We start from the raw sequence: 21,691 nt of genomic DNA, 5'->3' as shown, positions 1-21,691 counted from the left end.
CCGGAATGCTGACCGACGCCTACATTGTCTAGGAGGGCTCTGGACGACGCAGCTGATCATGAGGACGAAGAGGAGCCTCGAGAAGTACCTACAACGACAGAAACAACAAAGATCCTGCGCCTGCTTCGCAACAAGGTAGAATGTAGCGGTGGCGACCAACAGTTTATGCGATGCGCTGAGCAGCTGGATAACGCTTTTCTTGGATGAGATGCGAACGCGAAACAGGCGAGCATCACGCAGTCCTTTCTTCAGCAATAATAAAAATTCGTTTTTCCTGAGAACATTTTGCCTTCATTACGAAAGCTCCGCTGTGCAGTGGAGTTTAATTCTGTTACCAGCATTAGCTCTTATTTCAGTGACCTGGCCACAAATTTTTAGCATTTCGCTTTACTAGAAACTCCGCTTATCTCGAATTTTTCAGCGGATTTTACGAGTTCGAGTGAACGAGGGATTACTGTGCATCAAAGTTTAGGCAAGCACAGACAATCATTAAAAAAAAGGAAACCAGTCAGGTGGCTGGTCGAAAAATAATTACGCACACTATGTACAAACGCCGCAATACCTCGACTTTAGATCTAAGTGGCTCGGCGTGCCTCTTTGATAATCGACACCACCACAGACTGTACAGACAAATTAAAACAAACATGTGAAAGGGTAGCTTACTAGGACACCCGAATGGCAAAACAAAACTTTGTTTGAGAAAGGCGTTATATCTATATATTTCCTGACTGTTCGCTGCAAAATGTCCCAGAAAAAACCGCATTCATGCAGTCTACAAAACAGTGATAACTTGTCTTCGGTCGGGAACAGGGGTGACAATCTGTCGGATGCAAGACCATGGTCTTTTTATAGCCACACCGGCATGGTCGAGGCAGTTTGGAGTTAAGAGGGGTGCATGGACGTGCAAAATTACACAGAAAATGCACCCCTCCCTTTATTGACGACGATGGTAGAACGCTATAAACTATGGAACACCCTTACCAGTAAAGCACTAGAGAATAGAATCGCAGGGCAGTAAACCGTCCCGATAAGAAATACTTCAAAGGGACTCTGCAAAAGTTCGATAAACGCTTTCACTCTTTCCTTCGCGTCTGGAAGCACTGCGAGAGCGGCAGCTATAGGCAGCATGGCGAGGCACTGCGTCATTCACTCGTCGCAGCAGGGGCCCTATTCTCGGCTGCACAAATTGCCGGCAATTCGCCCATGTTTTTTTGCGTAAGCACGACGTAAGCAATCAGTGACGTGCTGCACCTATAGCTATAACGACATGCAGTGTAATTTGACGAGTCATTCATAAAGATCGCTACCAAGGTATCAGATATTGTGCAAGAAAGATATAAAAACACTTGGCATGTACTATAAAAATTAAGACGGTAGCTGAGGCTGACAAGAAAAATACATTTCTGGAGGTCAAAATTGGCGTCAACACCACAAGGCGAACGAGCAACGTTGTTACAAAAGCGAGCGAAAGGCGGATGTCGAGCTAAAGAACATCACACAATTTTTTTACCGTATCTATTTATTTCTTTCAATCGCTTTTAGATACATAGCTGGGCTCTCTGCTTCAATGCAAGCTTTGTTGCGTTATCACCTTCCCTGCCGCCACCACCGCCACGAAATCGTCTGCTGCTATGTTACAAGTTTATGGCGTGATCACAGAAAAAGACGGCCGCGACCATCGCTTCTATGACACATAAGAGCAGCGAAGCGCTACCCCTGATAACCGCGGATCGCACCGATGTCGCCGATTCCTTCATTCGTCAAGCTCGACTTCAATCAGCGCTTTAATGAACCAAAGAGTCACTTTTATTCGTTATTTTTCTCTTGAGTTCGATCATGTGACCCAACAGCTTACTAGGACGAGTATGGACAAATGCCATGCATTGGGTTCTCTTTGTCATGGAGAGGCTTGTACTGCCATCTTAAGTTGCGGTTACGCCAAACAAATAATTTTTATTTTATTGCCAAACATAAAAGCAAAATACTGCACGTTATTTGTATGCTCCATGATCGCTGACTGGGAAGAAGTTTGTTTCGGTAGGAAACATGGTTTAAACAGCGCGCATGCGAAACTGCGCCTGCTGCAAATTGCCGTACATTTCGCGGCGCCGTAAGCCGGGGCAATTTTTTGCCCTATTTTGCTTGTATTTTGCCACAAAAACAGCCGCCATTTTCAAGCTGTTACGTAGAATTAATTACATCACTTTTCCGCAGGCTGAAGTTCGTAATCGTCCATCCAACTGTTTAAATTACGTTACGCCTTCTCAGCTAATCACAGAGGGGGGGTGTATTACAAGCAGTATTGTTGTTGAATAGTAAAAACAGGCTTACGTTGTCATGTCCGCTGCATTTAGTCTGTTTTTTTATTGCCGGCCAAGAATTATGCGTCTTTAGTAACGAGAAATAAGGCAAACTTTAGAACTGGTGTCCGTAAACGACATGAAACGTCAAAATGACGACAGCACACACAACCGCTTTGTCATGGAGGAAAGAATACTCAGGAGAGGCCCCTAGCATCCCAATGCATTGCAAAAAATGTGGAGGAAGTGACGTCATTTTTCTTGAGCCCATGGACAATGTTGCTTACTTGTTTACAACTGCGGCGGCCAAATTTGGGCAAATAGAACGGACAAATTTTTAAGGCGCTTGGTATGTGGCTGCCTCGCTACACTTGCAAACCAGCGCAGTCGCTACGACAAACGTTTTTAGATTAGGCAAGTTTGAAAACTCCGCCTTCGGAGGCGGCCTCAACTCGTACCCCGGCCGCGACGCTTACGTCGCGTCGAGATCGGCGGAGAGAGCCGCTGCCGCCGCCGGCGACCTGCCGGGAAAACCCCCTTCGCTCAGCGTTGGCGAGAGCCACAGTTCGTTCTTTGCTCACTGTGTGTTTCTTCGTGTTGAAGTGAAGTGAAATTTGTCGCTGCTGAGACGTAGCGCGCAAAGACCGCAGTGCTGTACGACCCCAAACAATGGTCCCGTCGTCTGCGTTCGCCATCCCGCGAGCCTGTTGCTATGACGACGACAAACGCTACTTTGCCAGGCTTAAGAGCTGAAAATCGTCCTTCTATCTAAAAAACGAAGGCCGTTTTTCGATTGAAACTTTAAGTGAGGGTTAGAATGGGCAAATTGAAGGTGAAATCAACAGCTTAGAACATGACATCGCACCGAGGAATTAGCGACGAAGCTGTTTTCACTTCGAAGCGGGAGGGCAGGGCGACGCCATGTTAGTCAAATCAAACCGGAGACAGCAAAGGATGATGGGAAAGAGTGCTGGGCTCAGCTAGGGTAGCTCAGTGGGCTCAAGTCATGGCGGGACTCGGCTTCACAAATGTGACGTCAGGGCCTCTCCTAACCTTTTCTTTCCTCCATGCGCTTTGTCAACCGTAAGCACGTGACCAAAATTGAAAGCCAACCAGAAAAGACTTCCGGCAATTTGCCAGAATTGCCGGCAATTTGTGCAGTCGAGAGTAGGGCCCCAGATGCGCCTTCCGTTCCTGCTCTGCTTTTTTGGTTGTCCTTTGAAAGCGTTCATCGAATGCACTCATCGCTGCAACTGAAGGAAAGCCGGTCAATTGCCGCTACACTGTCGTAACGACGTATCTTGAGGGGTCGAAGACGCCAGGACCAGGAGCGAGAGAAATCTTTTGGACCAGTTTCTGAGTTATCTGATGGGCATAAAGTAATTTTTGGCTGAGGTACGTTGCAACCCCCTAATCGAAGTACTAGATGGTTTAATTGACTACGCTTTGCAAGCATTTAGGATTTAGGAAAAAAAAGTAAAAAAAGTGTTGCAGGGTCCCTTTAAGTATATGATAAAGTGGTGTGATGTGGGTCCGCTAGCTTCTGGGTTGATTCCTGTGGTGTTGGACTTCATTTTGGAAAAATGCGCACACCCCCATCGTTGTCGTTTCGACAGGCGGGTAGCTTTTTCCCCTGCATCACAAGAGCAGCCTCCGCGCCCAGAAATCAAAGCGGCAAGAATCGTGAACGGTGTTGGTGCTAACCCTTGTAATCATGGATGATGACAAGAATTTGGGATCTGTACCGATATCGGCAAAACGTCGTGCAGTGCCGGAAGACGACATCTGGGGCAGGGCAAACTACAAACAAAAACTCATCAGACGAAAAGTATAGAAGCACAGATGCGAGCACGTGCTCTGTTTACCCGCCAGGAACCTCGCGAGCTGGCAGGGCAGGACCCGAAGCTTAAATAAATAGCTCGTGACGCCGCCAGCCTCAACAGCTGACTCGTCGTGCCTGTCGGGACGGCAAAGACGACAGCGAACGCAGTGGCGACCCGACGACATTACAGACATGCCGAGGCTGGCGCGCGTACGTGCGGGTGCCTTTTCTGCCGCGTCGGGAGCCGCGGTGAAACCCAGAGCAGCTGCCACGTTTTCGACAAGCATGCACGTCGACGTCGATGGCGGTCGATGACATGTGGGCCTGAGTGACGCCTGTTTCCCAAGAAGAAACGCGGAAGCAACAGCGGCACCGGGACCGGATAGAGCCTGAACGGTTGCCGCGGCTGCTCCATGGGTCTGCGGACGGAGCTGACAGCGCTGAACCAGTGGTCTCGAAACCACACTTCCCGGAAGTGAGACTACGCGAAACGGAGTAACCGCTCCAGATGTCAAACCTCTGCAGATATCAAGCATGGAATGTGAAGGTACTATCCTTGCACATTCCGAGCAATTATCGGTCGCAAGCCGAGGCTGGTGATGTCCTGTTGAAGAGTTTGCATGACTTCATGCGTTAGAGTCAAAAGTCGATTTAATGAAACCCTATCTTATGATTTTTTCGATTTAATGAACAAATTCGGATTCCTCCACAGGTGCCTATACGGCCCAATGCTTTTGTGAACTTTAACTAACAAAATAGATTCAGCGTCATTCCCGATTTAACGAATTATTTCGAGACAGAGACACATTTTCAAAAGGAGCAATTTCGAATACATGTGGTTTGTCGGAACGCCACGAAGATTATTGCGCCACGTCATCGTCCACTGCTTCAGCACGCCGGCTTCGTAGCGTCCCATGCCCGGGCTGTACCGAGTTCCACCGGCCCTCAACACGAGCAAGAAGAGGAAATCCGGCCCAGTTCCTGGGAATAGCTTCGTCGGTTTAAGAAGGTGGCAGCAAATCTGAGCTTCCACGACTGTCTGAGCGCCGACACGACGGAGGTTTTGAATGATAAAGAAATCGTACATGTTTCCAGCGCACAAGAGGTGTCCAAGGATACTGACGACCCAGAAGCTGCAGAAGGTCCTGTACCTGCCCCAGGCCAGGTGATGGATGCTATTGACTTGCTCATGCGCTTTAATTGCTGGAGCTCCTCACGCAGGAAGCGAGGCCGCGTGAGGAGCTCCAGCTCAGTTGGTAGAGTGACTGCTCCGGCTAAGCGGTGGTCCCTGGTTCGAATCCTGGACCAGGGCGAATTTTCCTTCAACTGCGAAGTTTCGGAGAAAGCTGTAGATCTTTCCTTTGTAGCTGTGCGGCTGCATTGAGGTGGATGTCAAGCTTTCCTTCGTAGAAACCTACTACACCTTGAGGCTTTCCCCTAAAACTGGTCGACCAATCCACAAGTATGTACGTGCATTGAAATATTTAACGTGTTGCTCCGGGATGGTGCTTCTCTAGCACGCAAGTTTGATTCTTGGCAATCGCAGCCACATTTCGATGTGTGCGACATCTAAAATGCACGTGTGCATAGACATAGGTGCAGCAGGTTGTCTAAATTAATCCCTTTCCCGCTAGGGCATTCCTAGTAATCGCATCTTTGGCATGTTATACCCCAAAATATAAAATATTGATGCAGTACCTAAAGTTCCTTTCAAATTACAGTACAGTGAGTATCAGACCTACCAAAACACGTACAAAAACGCGTTTTCGTAGGGCTGATACTCACGATTTTATGCGCACTGTGCGTACAAATGCGTATAACGAACATCAAGACAAGAAGCATGTACAAATAAACTCAGAACATTACTTTTAACGCTCTTTTCTACACTTCAAGTCGGAACTATTAACGGCCGGGCCAATGAATTCAAGCCCGAGCTCGCCCGGGCACACCGATAATCGACTTCGGGCGGCCAGGCCCAGCCCGCGGGCCAGGGACCATGCGGTACTCAAGCAAGAGATGATCGTCCCCGCCAGTATATCGCAGATGACGGCAGAGTAAGCAAAAGCATCGAAACTCACTATCGTCGTCAATTCTCCCATTACAGGGCGGCAGGAACGACTAGCGGCGCGACGCGTAGGGAACATGTTGAAGTCATTCGAAGGCGTTAAGATTTATTTATTTATTTATTACAGATACTTTCAGGGCCCATAGGGCACAACAGAAAGGAGTGGTAAACTTAAAAGAATACAATGTGCAGTTTTTACGACAATGGATTGTTTGAGATGCGCGTACGACAACAATGAATGTACACTGTTTACACAACAGCAAAATAATACACAATCTCCTATGACATTCTACGAGCAAAAGGTGTTATGTACAGCAGTTTTGAAAAGGGTTGTATCAGTAATTGATGCTATGGCGGCAGGGAGGTGGTTCCACTGTACACTCGTTTTAGGAATAAATGAGTCATTGTATACGTTATTGTATACGTTAGTACGACAAGACGGCAAGCCGACTTTGCAACTATGGTCCGCTCGAGATGAAATATAGCGAGGCGGGGTAATAAGTTGTTCTTTTAAGGTAGGGTTATGGTGATATATTTTGTGAAATAAACACAGACGAGAACATCTACGGCGCACTGACAGGTCAGGGAGGTTAACCGTTTTTTTCATTGACGAAACACTGGCAGTACGTGAATAGGACGATAAGATGTAGCGAGCGGCACGATTTTGAATTGATTCCAGACAATGAATGAGCGTGACCTGATGAGGATCCCATAATGCGCACGCGTACTCTAATTTGGAACGGACAAGCGTTTTGTAAAGATTAAGTTTAAGGGAGGTAGAAACGGTTGAAAAATGTCGGCGTAAGTAGCCCAGCATGCGGTTAGCATTGCTTACAACGTATTCAATGTGGGTATTCCAAGAAAGGTCATTAGAAATGTGAACACCTAGGTACTTATAGCAATTAACAGAGAGCAAGGGAACGTTATCTAGGAAATACAGGCAAGCATTGGTTTTAACAGTAGGGCGAGATATTTGCATACTTTTGCACTTAGAAACATTTAATTGCATACACCAGTTATTGCACCATTTAGTAACGCTGTTAAGGTCATTTTGAAGATTTTGAACGTCAGAGGAGTTAGAAATTTTGTTATAAATTACACAATCATCCGCAAACAATTTTATCGACGAGAATTTAACACAGTCGGGCAAATCGTTAATAAATATCAGAAAGAGTAGAGGCCCTAACACCGATCCTTGCGGAACACCAGATGTTACATCACAGGTAGAAGACGTGCAGTCATTAGCGAAAACATATTGAGTTCGGTTATAGAAAGGAAGTCTGTAATCCATGCAAGTACTAGAGGGTCAAGGTTTAGTTGGCCGAGCTTGAAAATTAATAGGCTGTGAGGGACTGAGTCAAAAGCTTTAGCGGAATCAATAAATATGCAGTGAGTTTGAAATCCAAGGTCGTTATTTGCAAAAAGGTCATTAGTAAAGGCTACAAGTTGAGTTTCACATGAGAATGTTTTTCGAAAGCCATGTTGAGAAGAAGTGAAAAATGAATTCGACTCAAGGTATTCAACCAGTTGTGAATATATTATATGTTCAAGGAGTTTGCAGGGTATGCTTGTAAGATAGATGGGACGGTAGTTTTCGGGAGAATGTACATCACCGGATTTATGAACGGGAACCACCTTCCCCCCCTTCCAGTCACGAGGCAATGCACCACAACGCAGCGACTGCTGAAAAATTTCTGACGGAATAATAGAGGAGTAGACAATAGTGCACTTGAGCATTTTCGCGTTAATACAATCAGGTCCAGGAGAGGAGGAAACTTTATGTTTACTAATTAATGCTTCAATGCCAACAGAGTCGACAAAAACAGGATCCATTGGTAAAAAATCCGATAAAATTAAAGGTGGGGTAAATACAGGATGGGTAGAATTGAACACTGCAGCAAAGGTGTTATTTAGAATTGTACAGCACTGCTTTGGAGGGACCGGAGCGTTTGAATGATGCAACTGAATGAGGTTCCTTTTGGTGCCGCTAATAGTGTTCCAAAATTTTCGCGGGTTCGTCCGTAATAGCACCGGTAATGTGTCATTAAAGAACGTTTTTTTCGCGCTTGCGACCGATTTGTTAAATTCATTATTAATGGTGTGATAAGTGCGCCAATCGTCAGCTCGGTTTGTTAGTTTTTCGCGACGAAATGAACGTTTCTTCCTGTTACGCAAGCGTTTAAGCGAGCTATTGAACCAAGGCGAGCTAGGATTAGTTATTATAGTTCTCTTCGGTACATATCGATCGATTAGCGCTAAGAGTTTATCCTTGTACAGCGACCAGTTTTCGTCAACTGTGCGTGCTGAAAAGCCATGGAAATAAGTTTGTAGAAACAACTCTAATTCGGCTGTTATTGAGGTAACGTCGGCTCTGCCATAATCTTGTATTTGTTTGTGAACTTTCCTACAGGGGACCTGTAGGAAAGATGTATCGCAAAGCAAAGCATTTCCAGCGGCAACATTGCGAAGACCTTCGCCAACGAGAGACGAAACAAGGCCCCCTATGCGTTTTTCTGGACGTTCATGCCTTCATAATCACAACCCGTAATAAGTGTTTAGGTGTCCTCGGATCCGTTATCTGAATTTAGTGCGCGCCATAAAGGCGAGACCCTTGAAAGACGACAAAAAAAGTGCCTCCAATATTTACTTCGAATAATCTCAACTGTTTTTGCTTTGCTAGTTGTTATGATTGTTTTTTTGTTGTTTAAATATAAATATTTTGGAATAAAACTGACGCATTGGCGTGTTCGGGGCTCGTCTCAATAATTCATGTACTCAATACTGCTTCCGTTAGCAAGTTCAGTGTCCTTCGCATTTTTGTATTACGTTTTATTTGCTCAATCTGTCCGTCCTCTTCCTCTGTTCTTTCAAGGCGTAATATAATACCAGTAGTTAGTTTGTCACAACGAAGCTATATTGACAGCTACTTCTCCAATAAAATACGAAGCATTCTTTGTTTATAAGAGAATTAGTGCAAGCTGTGTGCGTGCGTATGGGCATGGTTGTTTTGGCCCTTTAACTTTGATATGTCAATTTAATCTCTTTTCAATTTCCCAAATGCCGCAAAAGGGATGTTTAATGGCTTCTGCTGGCCAGGGGACTTGACGTTAATATGTTAAATGCTGGATTTTTTATTGTAAGGTCTAGCATCTTTGAATTAGCTACCCGGATATTCTCATTTTCTAATCCTTTCTCGATTTTTATCCGCGCTTTATACGGCCCGAAAAACCACTTCATTCCTTCCTTTCGAAAGAACGAGCTTGAAAGTGAAGCATATCTAGGCAGCAACTTTCCTGGCTATTAACGTTTGTGGCACTGCTCGTTAGTGTCAACACTTCAGGTAACTTAAGGGGTGGTATGATGCGACGGCTAGTACATTAACAAAGTGATAGCGTTCTTTCAATTCAAAATTCACATCGGACGGTTGTTTCTACGAAAATAAATAGAATACACGGGTTTGATGGTAGCGTCAAAAGGGGGCAAAATAAAAGCAGAACATCAAAATAAAAAGCAAAGATTTTGGCTCGCGCTGTTACGAGAAGCGCTAGTCGCAACAAACACAAAACATACAGCTGCGTTCGGCGGTTTTAAATCGCGTGGATTCGGTAAACTCCGGGCGATCGCCTGAAAGGAAGCCCGACGAATACAATTCAACTATGATTGCTACGCACAATATGAAAATTTCCTAGCAGGAGGCTTCGGCCCAAATTTTTATATTCAGTTACAAAATTAAACTCACCTGAAAGCTTCCTTCTCGGAGAAAACAAATTTTCCCACTTTTCTCTTTTTCTTTTGTTTTCTTTTTTCTCGGGACGCACTGATTTTATTTAAACCTATTCAGTGATGACCACGGAGTCTTTATTTTACGGTTAGATCACTTTCAGTGAAAAATTTAAGAGGGCAGACGACAAGCTTTAGCCTAGGGTGCATGTCTACTCCAGCGCCGAAATATTTCCTTTTATCAAAGTTAAAGCCAATACGTTTGAAACACGAAAGCCTTATGAGGTCTTTTAAAGTTTATGACGACTATAGTCTTTAAGCTGTTAAGGCGTATGAAGACTTTCATATCACCGCCGGCGGCATTGCAAATCTGCGCTCCGTATTCCCCGTGTGCAGGCACGACGTTCACTTACCCCTCAACACTTTTATCTATTCAGTGAGCCACCCGGTGTCTGCATACACTGGCCGATGCATCGTTTTTAATTGTGTACTTATGTAGACAGCTTAGGACATTTAGATAATTTAATTGTTCGCACGCCCAAGGCCTCTGCACTAAGCTGTGCCGCCCTCTCTCCTGCGAAAACCTAATCCTCTTGGAAGAGCTGAGGGAACAGGGGCATAATGGAATGCGGCGAGCCTTCAAAAGCATCAGCATTCGCTGAATTTAATGGACTGGCGCCCCGCGATCCCTCCTCATTGCCCATTTAATCTGACCGTGCGCAGTGCAGGTTCCCGTTACCCGAAGCGATTTCATGGGTGTCGGGGTCTGAATCCGCCAAATTTAACCCCTCTTTATGACTGGAACAGTGGCGATGCGATGTTTTCCAGTGGCGCTAACGTATTCTCATTTATATCAGGAGGGAAAAAGGGTGGATCCCTGCGGCATGTTTGCATGCATTCGGCCGCATGAATCCGCACACACACATTGATTAAAGTGTGTGTGGATTGGTGAGTAGCCAACAAGAAGCAAATCCATTAAGATAGCTCCATAAATAGCAAGTCGCATGGAAATGGAAAGAAGCAATAGAACGGTACACACAAAGAAAGAAGTGCGAACAGTGTTTACGGGATTTCGAAAAGAAACAAGGAATGGTTCCTCCTGCCGAACGTTCGTTGGCCAATAAATCCAGCGATCGCCCATTTCTCCTTCCTTGGCTCTGGCATTGTGGTAATTGCAATCCTGCTTTCAGCCTTCATGCAGGTTGGAAAAAGGGAGCTTAAACTAATAAAAACGGAATGTTATGTCTGTCACGGCCAGCTGGGGTGTCCGGCCATGTTATACGCCTTGAGCCTCGCGATCGCTGCGCCGCCTGTCGCCGCTTCTCCGCGGCGTCTACGAGATGAGGGCTGGACGGCTGTTGGGGACTCACATATAGTTTCTGTTCTCTTCCGCTTCTTTGCGCCTTTACTTGCCTTAAAGAACTTGTTACGGTCACATTTGTAAGCAAATAGTACGTTTGGGGAACGTAAAAAAAAAAAAAAAAAAAAAAAAAAAGCTGCGGCTTGGTAGAGTGCTCGCGCCAACAAAAGCTATCCGGGGACGCGCTTCTGCGCGCTTCCTGACCGCTGTTACCGGCGTCAGCGACGGGAGCAGCAAATCACCACTGTCACCTACCAACACTTCAGGAACAAGTGATTTCTATTGTCCTCTCGTTTAGAAGTGATAGAGGCACAGCGATAGGTTGGTTTTGCCTGCAGCGCGTACAACGAAGGCGGCTTTGTTTTGAATATTAATGTCGTAGAAAAAGGTTTCGGAGATCTGATTACTAAAGAGTACTGGCAACCATTTGGTCCTTTTCGAGAAAATATAAGCCAGTGAAAGGACCTGCGTAAGTATCTGAACACTCACGTCTGATAGTAAAAAATAAAGGGAAGTTGATGAAACAACGAAATAATAGGTGGTCGGAAAGTTCCGCAGAAACATGAAAAAGCTAAAAAAAAAGTTTTGGAGGGGGGTGCCTCGCGACGACCGCCCAGCGTCCCCAGCGCACGTTTGTCAAGCCAAGCATACCCACCTAGGGAGATTCGGCAAGATTGGAAAAAAAATTCTCCAGCGTTCGCCGTTATAGTGGCAACACTTGCCTGGAACGAGAAAGACTCCAGCGTTCGCGATAATTGTGGTAACACTTGGTCGTAGCGAGAAAGGCACGTCATAGCGTATGCCCTTCCGAGGTGATGTCCAATGATTATCTCTTCAAAAAAAGAAAAAAAAAAGGTCACACTTAAAGCAACAATTATGCTGTAAATCTCGTTGCGGCAGCAAAGAAGCTACAAATAGGCTGCAATCGCGGACTTAAACCTTCGTGATGGTCGTGAAGGTTTCGTACAGCTTCGCTACCTTCAAGTATCACGCGGTAGTGTGAGGTTCATTCTTTTTTTTTTTCTCCGTCTTCAATAGTGCGGCTACATAGATCGTGGGGCGCACTATTCTTGCTATCTGAATCCTCTTCCGTCTCTTGTGCCGTACCGTCGCTTCGTTCGACAACCCATCCCTCACCTACCCCCCCCCCCCCCCTCCCTTGCGTTCAGTTTGCCTAGTGCTAAATCCGCTTCGCATACTTCTACTGATTTTCGTTTTCACCCTGATTACTTTTTCATCTACCGCCCAACGCAGCCAGGTATCGTGGGCCCCATAGGCGCAGTCGAGGAACGCTCTTACCTCGGCAAAAGTTTCGTGATGGATCACTTTTGTTCCACCTCTTGGCTAGCAATTGGTCGCTCTGGTTAATGGATCTCGACATTTCTCGTTATCTACCTATCAAAGGCCGAATTCGGTCCTCTTGTGTTAGTTAGTGAGTTGCTTGGTGTTATTTTAGGGCAAACTTGTTTTTCTTTTTTCTTTGTTGTCCAGCGAGGTCAGTTAGCCACAAAGAGGAGCAGACCGAGCCAATAACTATAACCGTAAACACCAACAACAGGCCTCTTCCTGTTCCACTGTCTTGTATTCGTTCATTACTGGTGAAACTGCAACTTTCCGGTGTTTTTTCAGCTGTAGTATCCGTAAAGATTATCCATAATAGGAGAAACTAATGTCATCATCGGCCCTCACATCCGGACGAAAACCTTAGGGCTTTAGTCAACTTTTCGGTGACGTAAGTAATCGGACGTCCGCTCTTGAGTCGTATCGACAACGATGCGTGCGCTCCCGTCTTCGTGTGCTCGCTGTGGGGAAGAGAGGTAATGCGATAGAACCTATCGCAAAAGAGGCACAACTCTCAATGCCCGGCAGTTTTGCCCGGAGCCAATTATTTTCTCGTTTAGGTTACGGAACGAACGAATTCGCTGCGATTATGTATCAACGCTGATGACAAAATGAGTGGAGCGGAGCTTTTTCTTTTCCGTTCAGAGGGAAATAAAATTTTGCTTAAGCAAACGAAGCCCTTAATCAGGGCCTTTTCCCAGGAACCATCGCGTTTTCCCGTTACGGAGAATACGTATTTTGGGCCAGTAGCTGTGAATACACGCCTTTCTTCAGTTGTTTCCGCTCGAGCACGAATTCTCTCGTCTTAAGAAAGTAGAAAAAAAAAATACGTGGAGACATAAATGTGTAACGTGGAAAACCGTGACCCCCAATGAGCTAAGAAGGCCACCAGCTTGAACAAATGTTTTTTCCGTTACGACGGACGCCAGGGGTCAAAAAACAGTTCTAGGCATACGCAGCACTCAGAAAATTCAGGAGAACAGGTACCTGGAAAAGAGCTAGCCCTCCCTCTTTCGAGTTTTTCTTTGTTTAACAATGAGTTAGATGACAAAAACGCACTCCTAAGGGTGTTAAGTGCGTATTAAGAGATTATAAAAAATTGCTGATTACATTTTTTATTTATCATCACCAAGATTTTGACCGGAGTCTTGGTAGTTAGACGCCTACGGCATTCATTGTGTGTTTACTGAGCTCGACGTACACTAAAACAAAATAATTTATCCAGTACCCAGCGCATTCAAATAAAAAAATTATTGTCCTTCCAGCTGACCTCTTGTGGGCACTTACGCGAGTGGAAGAAATGAAGGAAGACGAAGGCGCGCAGGAGTCCTTTTTCTTTGTTCGACAAAAAATTGGAGACTCAGTACTGGGTACGTGAAGGAAGGCGAAAACGTTATAGTCCCGCGGGTTGATAATGGGGTTTAACGCGCCGACACTACACAGGTGACGAGGCGCGCCGTAGTGGAAAGCTCCGGATTTCTTTTGACCACCTGGAGATGTTTAACGCGAACCGAAATATCTAATGAACGGGCGTTTTCACCTTTCTCTTTCATAAGAAAAGCGGCCGCCAAGGCCGGGAACCGAAACCGCGTACTTGAGCTCAGCAGCACAACGCCTTAGCCACTGAGCCACTATGGTAGAGTCCCGCGGGTGAAGACATGTTTTTAACACCCGGTTACATAAATATTCTTTTCTCCAAATTTTAAACTGCTCAAGCTCTTCCTGGCGCACAGCAGGTTACAAGAAAATGCGTGGCGTGCATGTATCGCATTACCAGTTCTGGGTCACCAGGTCACGACCGGAGAAAGGAAGGCGGAGATGTTTTCCTAATGGACTTCCCATGTAGAACCCGCCTGAGACACGCTGATGAGGCGCGAAAAAAGAAAATCAAGTGAGAACAAACGCCCTTTCTCTGACAATCGCGCAGCTTGCCCAGTGGTGCCATTTCGTCTCCTGGAAACTGTTTCCGTCGCAATGCTGAGTAATCCTCGTTGTTATCCGCACCTTCGGTACGGCTGGGTGGCCTCTTTCTGTGCTTATTTCATTTGTCCAAGAGCATACCGCCTGGCTAGGTAATAAAGTACGAGGGCTAGGGACGCCATCCACCCTGGATGATCAATGCTGGAGCAACGAAGATCACACATCGCGCCTCTTTCTTTCTTTTGGCGGGGGGGGGGGGGGCAATATAAGTTTATTTCTGTCTCTCTCTCCTCCCTTAGCAAGAGGGAAGACCGCTCAAACTTTGAACAGAGCAACAAGGACCAGAAAGACAACAACACAGGACGGAGAGCCGTCCGGTGTTGTTGTCTTCCTGGTCCTTGTTGCTACAGTAAAAGCTCCTTAATTCGACACCCGTTGATTCGGAAATTCGGATAATTCGGACGGCTCTATTGCTCCCGGCCAAAGCACATGTTAGTGCATGGGACCAAACCTTCGTTATTTCGTCAGAATTCGGCCCCGCACCGCTTAATTCGTACAAATGCTGACGGCTGCCGCTTCACGAAAGTGTGGTGAATTAGCAGCACTGGAACCACTGGAGTGAAACAGAAACCTGAGAGGCATCGCCATCGTCATCAACCACGATTTTGACGAAGAGTCATGCGAGGAGGTGCAGCCACGACCTCATCGCACCTCACGAGAAGTCTCTGAGGCGCTTTCGATATTGGAGGACGTTTGTCTGAGCAGTTCCGACAGTTTGTGTGCTGTTGGCCACTTGGAAGAGTTAAGAAAAATCGTAATGTCAGCCGGAATCTGCGCGAAAAAGCAGACGGCTATTAAAAAATACTTCAGCAAATAAAGGTATGCTTCTCCAACGTGATTTTAATGTTGTTTTTTCTATTCATTCATTAATTCGGCATTCGGATAATTCGGATATTTTTCCCGGTCCCATGAGATCCGAATTAACGAGCTTTTACTGCACTATTTAAAGTGCAAGCACTCTTCAGACAGGTTATGTAGCACCAACTTGCTCCTACAGGTCCTCTCTTCGCTTACCACTCAATAAACGCTGATAGGAGGGAGGGCCTTCGGGCGGCGTGCGTTTACAATTGAATACCGTTAGCCCTACTATTCGAGTGTTTCGACCGTACTGAAAGATCGATGCAAATATTCCTGCATAGGTATCCGAGAAAAACCGGTTAGTACAAACGCTGAAACATACCGTGTCGGCAAACTGGTCCCAAAATTTTACTGTTACGCCGAAGCATTGTCTTAACTCTTCGGCCCCTGGAAGCCTGCTGAGGCAGAAACGAGTTATTGTACTGTACCAAATGGGGCTGGGGTCTCTGTTCGGATTTTGCAACCTTTAGTCCCTGCCTGTCTCCTGGTACTTGTGAGGAAATAAAATCTTTGAAACCTTTGAAGACTTAGAAGCCCCTGGCCCTGGTGGCCGCTTTTCAGATGTAGGGGAAAAGCAAAAACGCCCGTAGCTTGAGATTTCGGCGCATTTGAAATATCTCTAGGTGGTCAAAATTAATCGGGAGCCCTCCACTCACGCCTTATAGCCCAGGTGTTGCTTCGACGTGTTAAATCCCCATAATTTCAATTTGGGCTAAGAATCCAGGAGCCATAACATACAGTTACCGGCAATAAAAGGGATTAAAATTTATTGGTTTTCGCACCATTCATCGAACTCTTCGCTTTCACGCAGTAGTCTAGCTAACGTCTGTCGAATGTGTTCTAATCATTTCCTTGAACGTGGCTTAGGATAGGTTTTAGATTCACGGCTCTCGCTATCAGTAACTTCCCCTAGGGAGAAGTAATATGTAAGAAGTCTTGTCGAAAAGGTCACTCTATAATAAAGCTGGGTGAAAGTAAAAACTGTCGCTTTTCTCTGGGAAGTGGGTATTATATAAATCTTATAGTATCAATTCTTTCGATAATGTAATGATCTGAACCTCTCGCGTACAAAATAAATAATAGCAAAGGATGGCTTACAGTTTGAAGGGACAGAATGCATGTGAGACAAAATTCAGTAACATAAAAGTAGCCTTAAAAACAAAATATCAAACAACCTGCAGAGTTACATCATTTCTTTTTTATCCTCGCTGTACATTTTTCCGAACGGTCCGGTTTGTCTTAGGAACTTAACCGTGGTGGATGGACCAAGTGAGCTGCTATAGTCGAAGGGCTCGTGTACAACGACTCAGTGATAATATCAGAGCTGTCCAGCTCAACGCGGAAACCTTCGGGCAGCAACGGTGGATTCTGCAGGTATCTCGGGTGGAATATGGGTTACAGAGTATATGGGTGGGACCGCCACCCCGCGAGACAAATGACCCCGTGTCGGTAGACCGATAACTCGTCCATTGGGTCATGGCATATGGGTTGTTCCACCGCGTCCGGGCGTCGGCCCTAAGCTTAAAGCGGAGATTCCTATTACTTCCGCTTCAATACCGGTGCCGGTACAGCAGTCACCCATCGGATCATCCTGACTAGGATGCGATATCTCGCGGCGACGGGCCTCCGCGTAGACGACGCGACTGCATGCACTGCGTGGATACGTGGGCTTCATCATCGCTGCCTCGTGGACTCCAACCGCGAAGCGAACATTTTCATGTTCCTTTGATCAACTTTCCTCACCATCACCTACTACTCCCTCATCTATGCCCCGTGGCAAAATAAAAGCTATAAAAAATCCCCTTACCTCTCATCTGCCATCCTTGTCTCCTTTATTCCTTCTCTACTCCAGCGTCGTCTTCCGTGTCGGCTGCCTCGCTCACAGTCTACTTTTCTTTGTAGATGTGATTGGGAGTGGCCCTTACGTGAACCTACTCCTTCCTCATCGGGATGGCCAGTAGTGCCCACTGCGGCGCCTGCGAGGTTGAAGAGACAATCGAACATGTGCTTTGTCGTTGCCCGCAGTGTTGCCCACGTGTTTTGGCCGCCGAGCTCAGCCGATTGGACAACCAACCATTCAAACTAGACTATTCTAGGACATCGACCCCTACAATCAACTTCGCAGAAGGCAACAAAAGCCCTTCCGCGTGTCATGAAGGACACACGCTTGGATGAAAGACTATAGTGCTCACAGAGGGACTAAATTGTGTGCGCGGCCCCGCTCCTATCCCCTTTTTTTCGCCGGCCCTCTCTTTTATCCCCTAAACACCCTTTCCCCAGTGTCGAGTAGCAACCCGGGCTCTAAGCCTGAATAAACTCTCGGCCTTTTCGTTCGTTTTTCTTCTCCTCCTTCCTTCTTTTTCTTAGTCTTTCTTTCTGGCACGTCTTGTTAAATGAAGCCTGATAAGTTCTCGCGGCCCTGTGCCCCTTCTGGTTGTGTGCCCGACCGACGATGATTCCGATAAATAGGGCTTCCATGCTGGAACTGTCCGACGTATGTAAGTATCGCCACGGGATGGCAAGCCGCTCCCATCTCTGCGACGACACGAGAAAATGCTTGCCACCCCTTGACTTCGGTGGTTACTCTAGTGTTTTCTCAGCCAAGGAATTCGGCGCGGACAGACATCCGATGTGTATGTAGTTTGTCGGAAAGCGCTGGACCTAAGCTGCCTGTTTGCCCTCGCGACAAGTAGAAGAGAGTATGCTTATCGCTGCGGTGGGTGGTTTGTCGTTCAGGGTTGCCGCTCAAGAACGTACCGAGGAAAGTGCCATTGTTAAAGTCGTTCGTGTTGACAACACGAAGGGCCTTGGATTTCACAAGCACAGGACACACCAGTATATTGGCAGTATTAAATAGACGCTGCAACACTTCTTTCATCTTTTTTTTTCTAAATTTTAAATGCTTGCAGAACGTAGTCAACCAACAAATCCAGTATTATTATTTGGGGTCGCAATGTACGTCGGCCAAAAATTACTGCTCAACACCCATCAGATAACTTAGAAACTTGTCCAAAAGATTTTTCTCTCTTTCCCAGTCGGCGTTTTTAGACCGCTGCAATTACGTCAGTATATCGGTGTAGTGGCTATTCACCGGTTTTCCTTCAGTTGCAGCAATACACGAATTCGACAGCCACTTAAAAAAGAATAGTGTCCTTCCATTTAGTGAAGATGGATGACCTGAGAAGCTGGGCCCAGTCGGTGAAGTGCACGAAACAAATGATGTTTGCTTGTTCATTTGGAGACGATTTATTAAAGAAGGCACTTAAATCAGGCAAATCTGCCGGAAGCCGGAGCTGTGCGGCGGCCTTCGTAGCCCGGGTTATGATGGTCTTTTGTCTCTCACCGCTCACTGCTCTCAAAGTCTCTTACAGCTCGGAGGCAGCTCACCGCTGCTTCCCAGAGCGCCGAGGAATTGATTTTAGGGAAGTGATCATTACGACAGGCCCACAAGTGATGTTGCACCGTGCCCTGGTCTCCGCATAGTGGGCAGAAGGGAGAGGTATATACTGAGGAATTTATAAGATATCTTCATAATCGCGCACGCCAGGAGTGCGTTGCGGGATCAGCCCTGCGCAGAACTGTGCGCATGGACCCGGACATTTGGCGGGCGTGTGGGCCTGTCTTTGGGCTCTCTTCTTCCCAGAGACATCCGGCGACGACTGCAGTAGAGACTACTACCGCGGAGCATGAGCTACCGACGGGACCCTACCACTCTTGGGGCCCACGCAAGCACACCAAGATCTTAGAAGGTGGCCTATGGCACCGGTGTACCGCCGCACTGCCTCAGTTGTGGACTGGGCGTGCCTGCAGGCAGCACCGGCGACCGCAGCTGAGGACGGTCAGCGCCGGCCATGAACGCGCCGGCGCCAGCACATCGGGAAGGACAACCGGTCTACGAAGACTGTCCCTGGCGGGGGTCTTCAACTATCACGCCTTTATTGTTACGCACAGGGAATAAACCACTGTTTTGTTGAACCACTGCTTCAGCGTGTGCTCGTTCCCGGTAGCATCAAGCTTAGTCGAACTGCTTCAAGATATGACTAATGTTGACTCTTAATATCAAGATTGTTTTGCAAGGTGTCAATATGATTGCCAATCATGAGCAGTCAGATTCAAAACATAGCCAACGGCTTTTAAGTTTATACCAAAATACGCAGTTTCATTGAGAGAGAGAGAGAGAGAGAGAGAGAGAGAGAGAGAGAGAGAGAGAGAGAGAGAGAGAGAGAGAGAGAGAGAGAGAGAGAAAGGGGGAGGGGGGCTCTTTAATGTGAACTGGGGAGTGACATGGCTTGCTACGCCAGATGACTGGAAGGGTGAGTGGTGAATGTTTGACAATAGGGGTGCAGCAGGGAGAAGACAAACAAGAAACGTTAAAAGCGAGAAACAAGAGAATGCTGCTAGCAGAGTCCGGACATTAAATTACATTTGAAAAGGAAATCATAAATCTGAACTCTCAACTGTGAATCAGAATACAAAGTAAGTGGTGCAAAAATAAAGAAAAGAAGGCAGAACAGCAACAGAAGAAAAAGAAATAGATAAGCACCACAACATAATAGAGTAGATATCTGGAGACACTTTCACCGCCTATGATCTAAAGAGATTTGTACAGTGTAGAGCCTCGTAGGAACCGGAGCAGAAATTTTGTTCCTACGGTACTCTCCGCACTATTGTGGCAGGGCTCAAGAAAATGACAAAGTCCGAACCTGCCTTCATGACGTACTGGATGCAGTTTTTGGTGCAGCAGCGAATCGAGGGCAGACGGGCAGCAAGTGATTTACAGTCTCACGCACGGCGCAAGTCGGGCACAGGGGTGAATCGCCCTAAGCTCTCTTAAACTTAAAGCTTCCAGTAAAGACTACATTCCCGCGCAGTCGGTGCAGTACTCCTTCACACCGCCTGTTGAGGCCACGTGGAAAGTGGAAATCACAGTGCGGATATATAGCCTGCAGTGGATGATACCTGCGGTGAGGGTCCTGCCACTTCGAGATTTGTGCAGTCCATCCACGTGCGAGGATACGGGCGTTCCTGTCCTCTCGGGAGAAAGGAAGCTGGGTCGTCTTTCTCAGCAATTGGCCTGCTCTGGCGGCTGCGTCGGATCTAATATTGCCTTGTATGCCCAAGTGACCAGGCAGCCACTGAAGAATGATGTCATGACCTTCGCGCACTGCCATAGTGTGAATTTCGCAATTTCACATGCAAGCCGACTCGGTTGTTGTGAAGCTTTCGGAGGGCTTGTAAGGCACTACACCAGTCGAGGAATATTACCAATTGTTGGACATGATGTCCGCTGATGTAATGAAGTGCAGCCCTTACAGCTGCAAGTTCGGTAGCACTCAGGGATGTTTCGCGGCTTCGTTTTCTTTCGATAGTGAACCGGGCTGATGGTATCCACACGCCGATGGCGGATGGGCCCGGGAGAACCTAGCCATCCGCATAAACATGAGTGTAGTCTTTGTAAGCACTGGATATATACTCGAGTGCGAAGAACTTAAGCGCGGCCACGGGAATGGCAGACTTTTTGTTGATTCCAGGTATGGTCGTGCAAATTTTCCACGGCGCCAGTATCTACGGTGCTAGTATTGACTTTTGAGGTCTGAAAATTTGCCGGATGCAGGTGTCTTACATGCTGTGTGGAGATGTTTGTTAAAGGATGCGTATGACACCGAGTCAAATAGCGCGCAGACGTTCGGAGCCCCTCTTGGCATTGTAGCACTGTGGCGAAAAGCACCGAGCTCCGATCGACTTCCAACCGTTGATGTGCATTTAGGTAAGCCCAGGCAGGTGCGCATAACTATGCCAGCACTGAGTCTATGACCTTCATCATTGTAGGTGACAGCTAATGTGGCGCCGGCTGGCTGTAACGCAAGAGGTCGGCAAAAAGGCGTTATATAGGCGAAAGAGTGAGTATACAGAGCAGCCACAGGAATTTCCACCGAGCATACGCAAAATGCGCACAAAAGACCGAAGATGCTATTTCAGTCACCGAATATGTGGAGCCCATGGCATTGAGCGGTTAAACGTGACACCGAGAAACTTGTGAGGTGTTAAATCAGCTGTAGACAAGCGGAGTAATCTCGACACAATGGCGTTTTCGCTTTCGCAGAAAACCCCTTGCGCCCATATTTCTGGGCACGTTAAATAATCCCACGTGGTGTAAATTAACCCGGAGCTATACACTACGGCGATCCCCTGTAGCTTCCACGGCTTAAACCTCCAACATGCTTTGTTAGAGAAAGCTCTTGTTA

At 46.8% G+C, this 21,691-nt stretch overlaps 1 protein-coding gene across 2 annotated transcripts in view; it reads left to right on the top strand.

Annotated features, from left to right (window-relative positions):
* Positions 1 to 21,691, top strand: part of LOC144178698 (sulfotransferase 1E1-like) — a 326,559-nt gene that overhangs the window by 43,172 nt on the left and 261,696 nt on the right. The gene's annotated exons all lie outside the window — the stretch shown is intronic.

Source organism: Haemaphysalis longicornis, unplaced genomic scaffold (assembly GCF_048455015.1).
Source record: "Haemaphysalis longicornis isolate Haplotype H1 unplaced genomic scaffold, Haemaphysalis longicornis Haplotype H1 scaffold_4, whole genome shotgun sequence".
Taxonomy (NCBI): domain Eukaryota; kingdom Metazoa; phylum Arthropoda; class Arachnida; order Ixodida; family Ixodidae; genus Haemaphysalis; species Haemaphysalis longicornis.
This window is presented reverse-complemented; position numbering and strand designations above follow the sequence as displayed.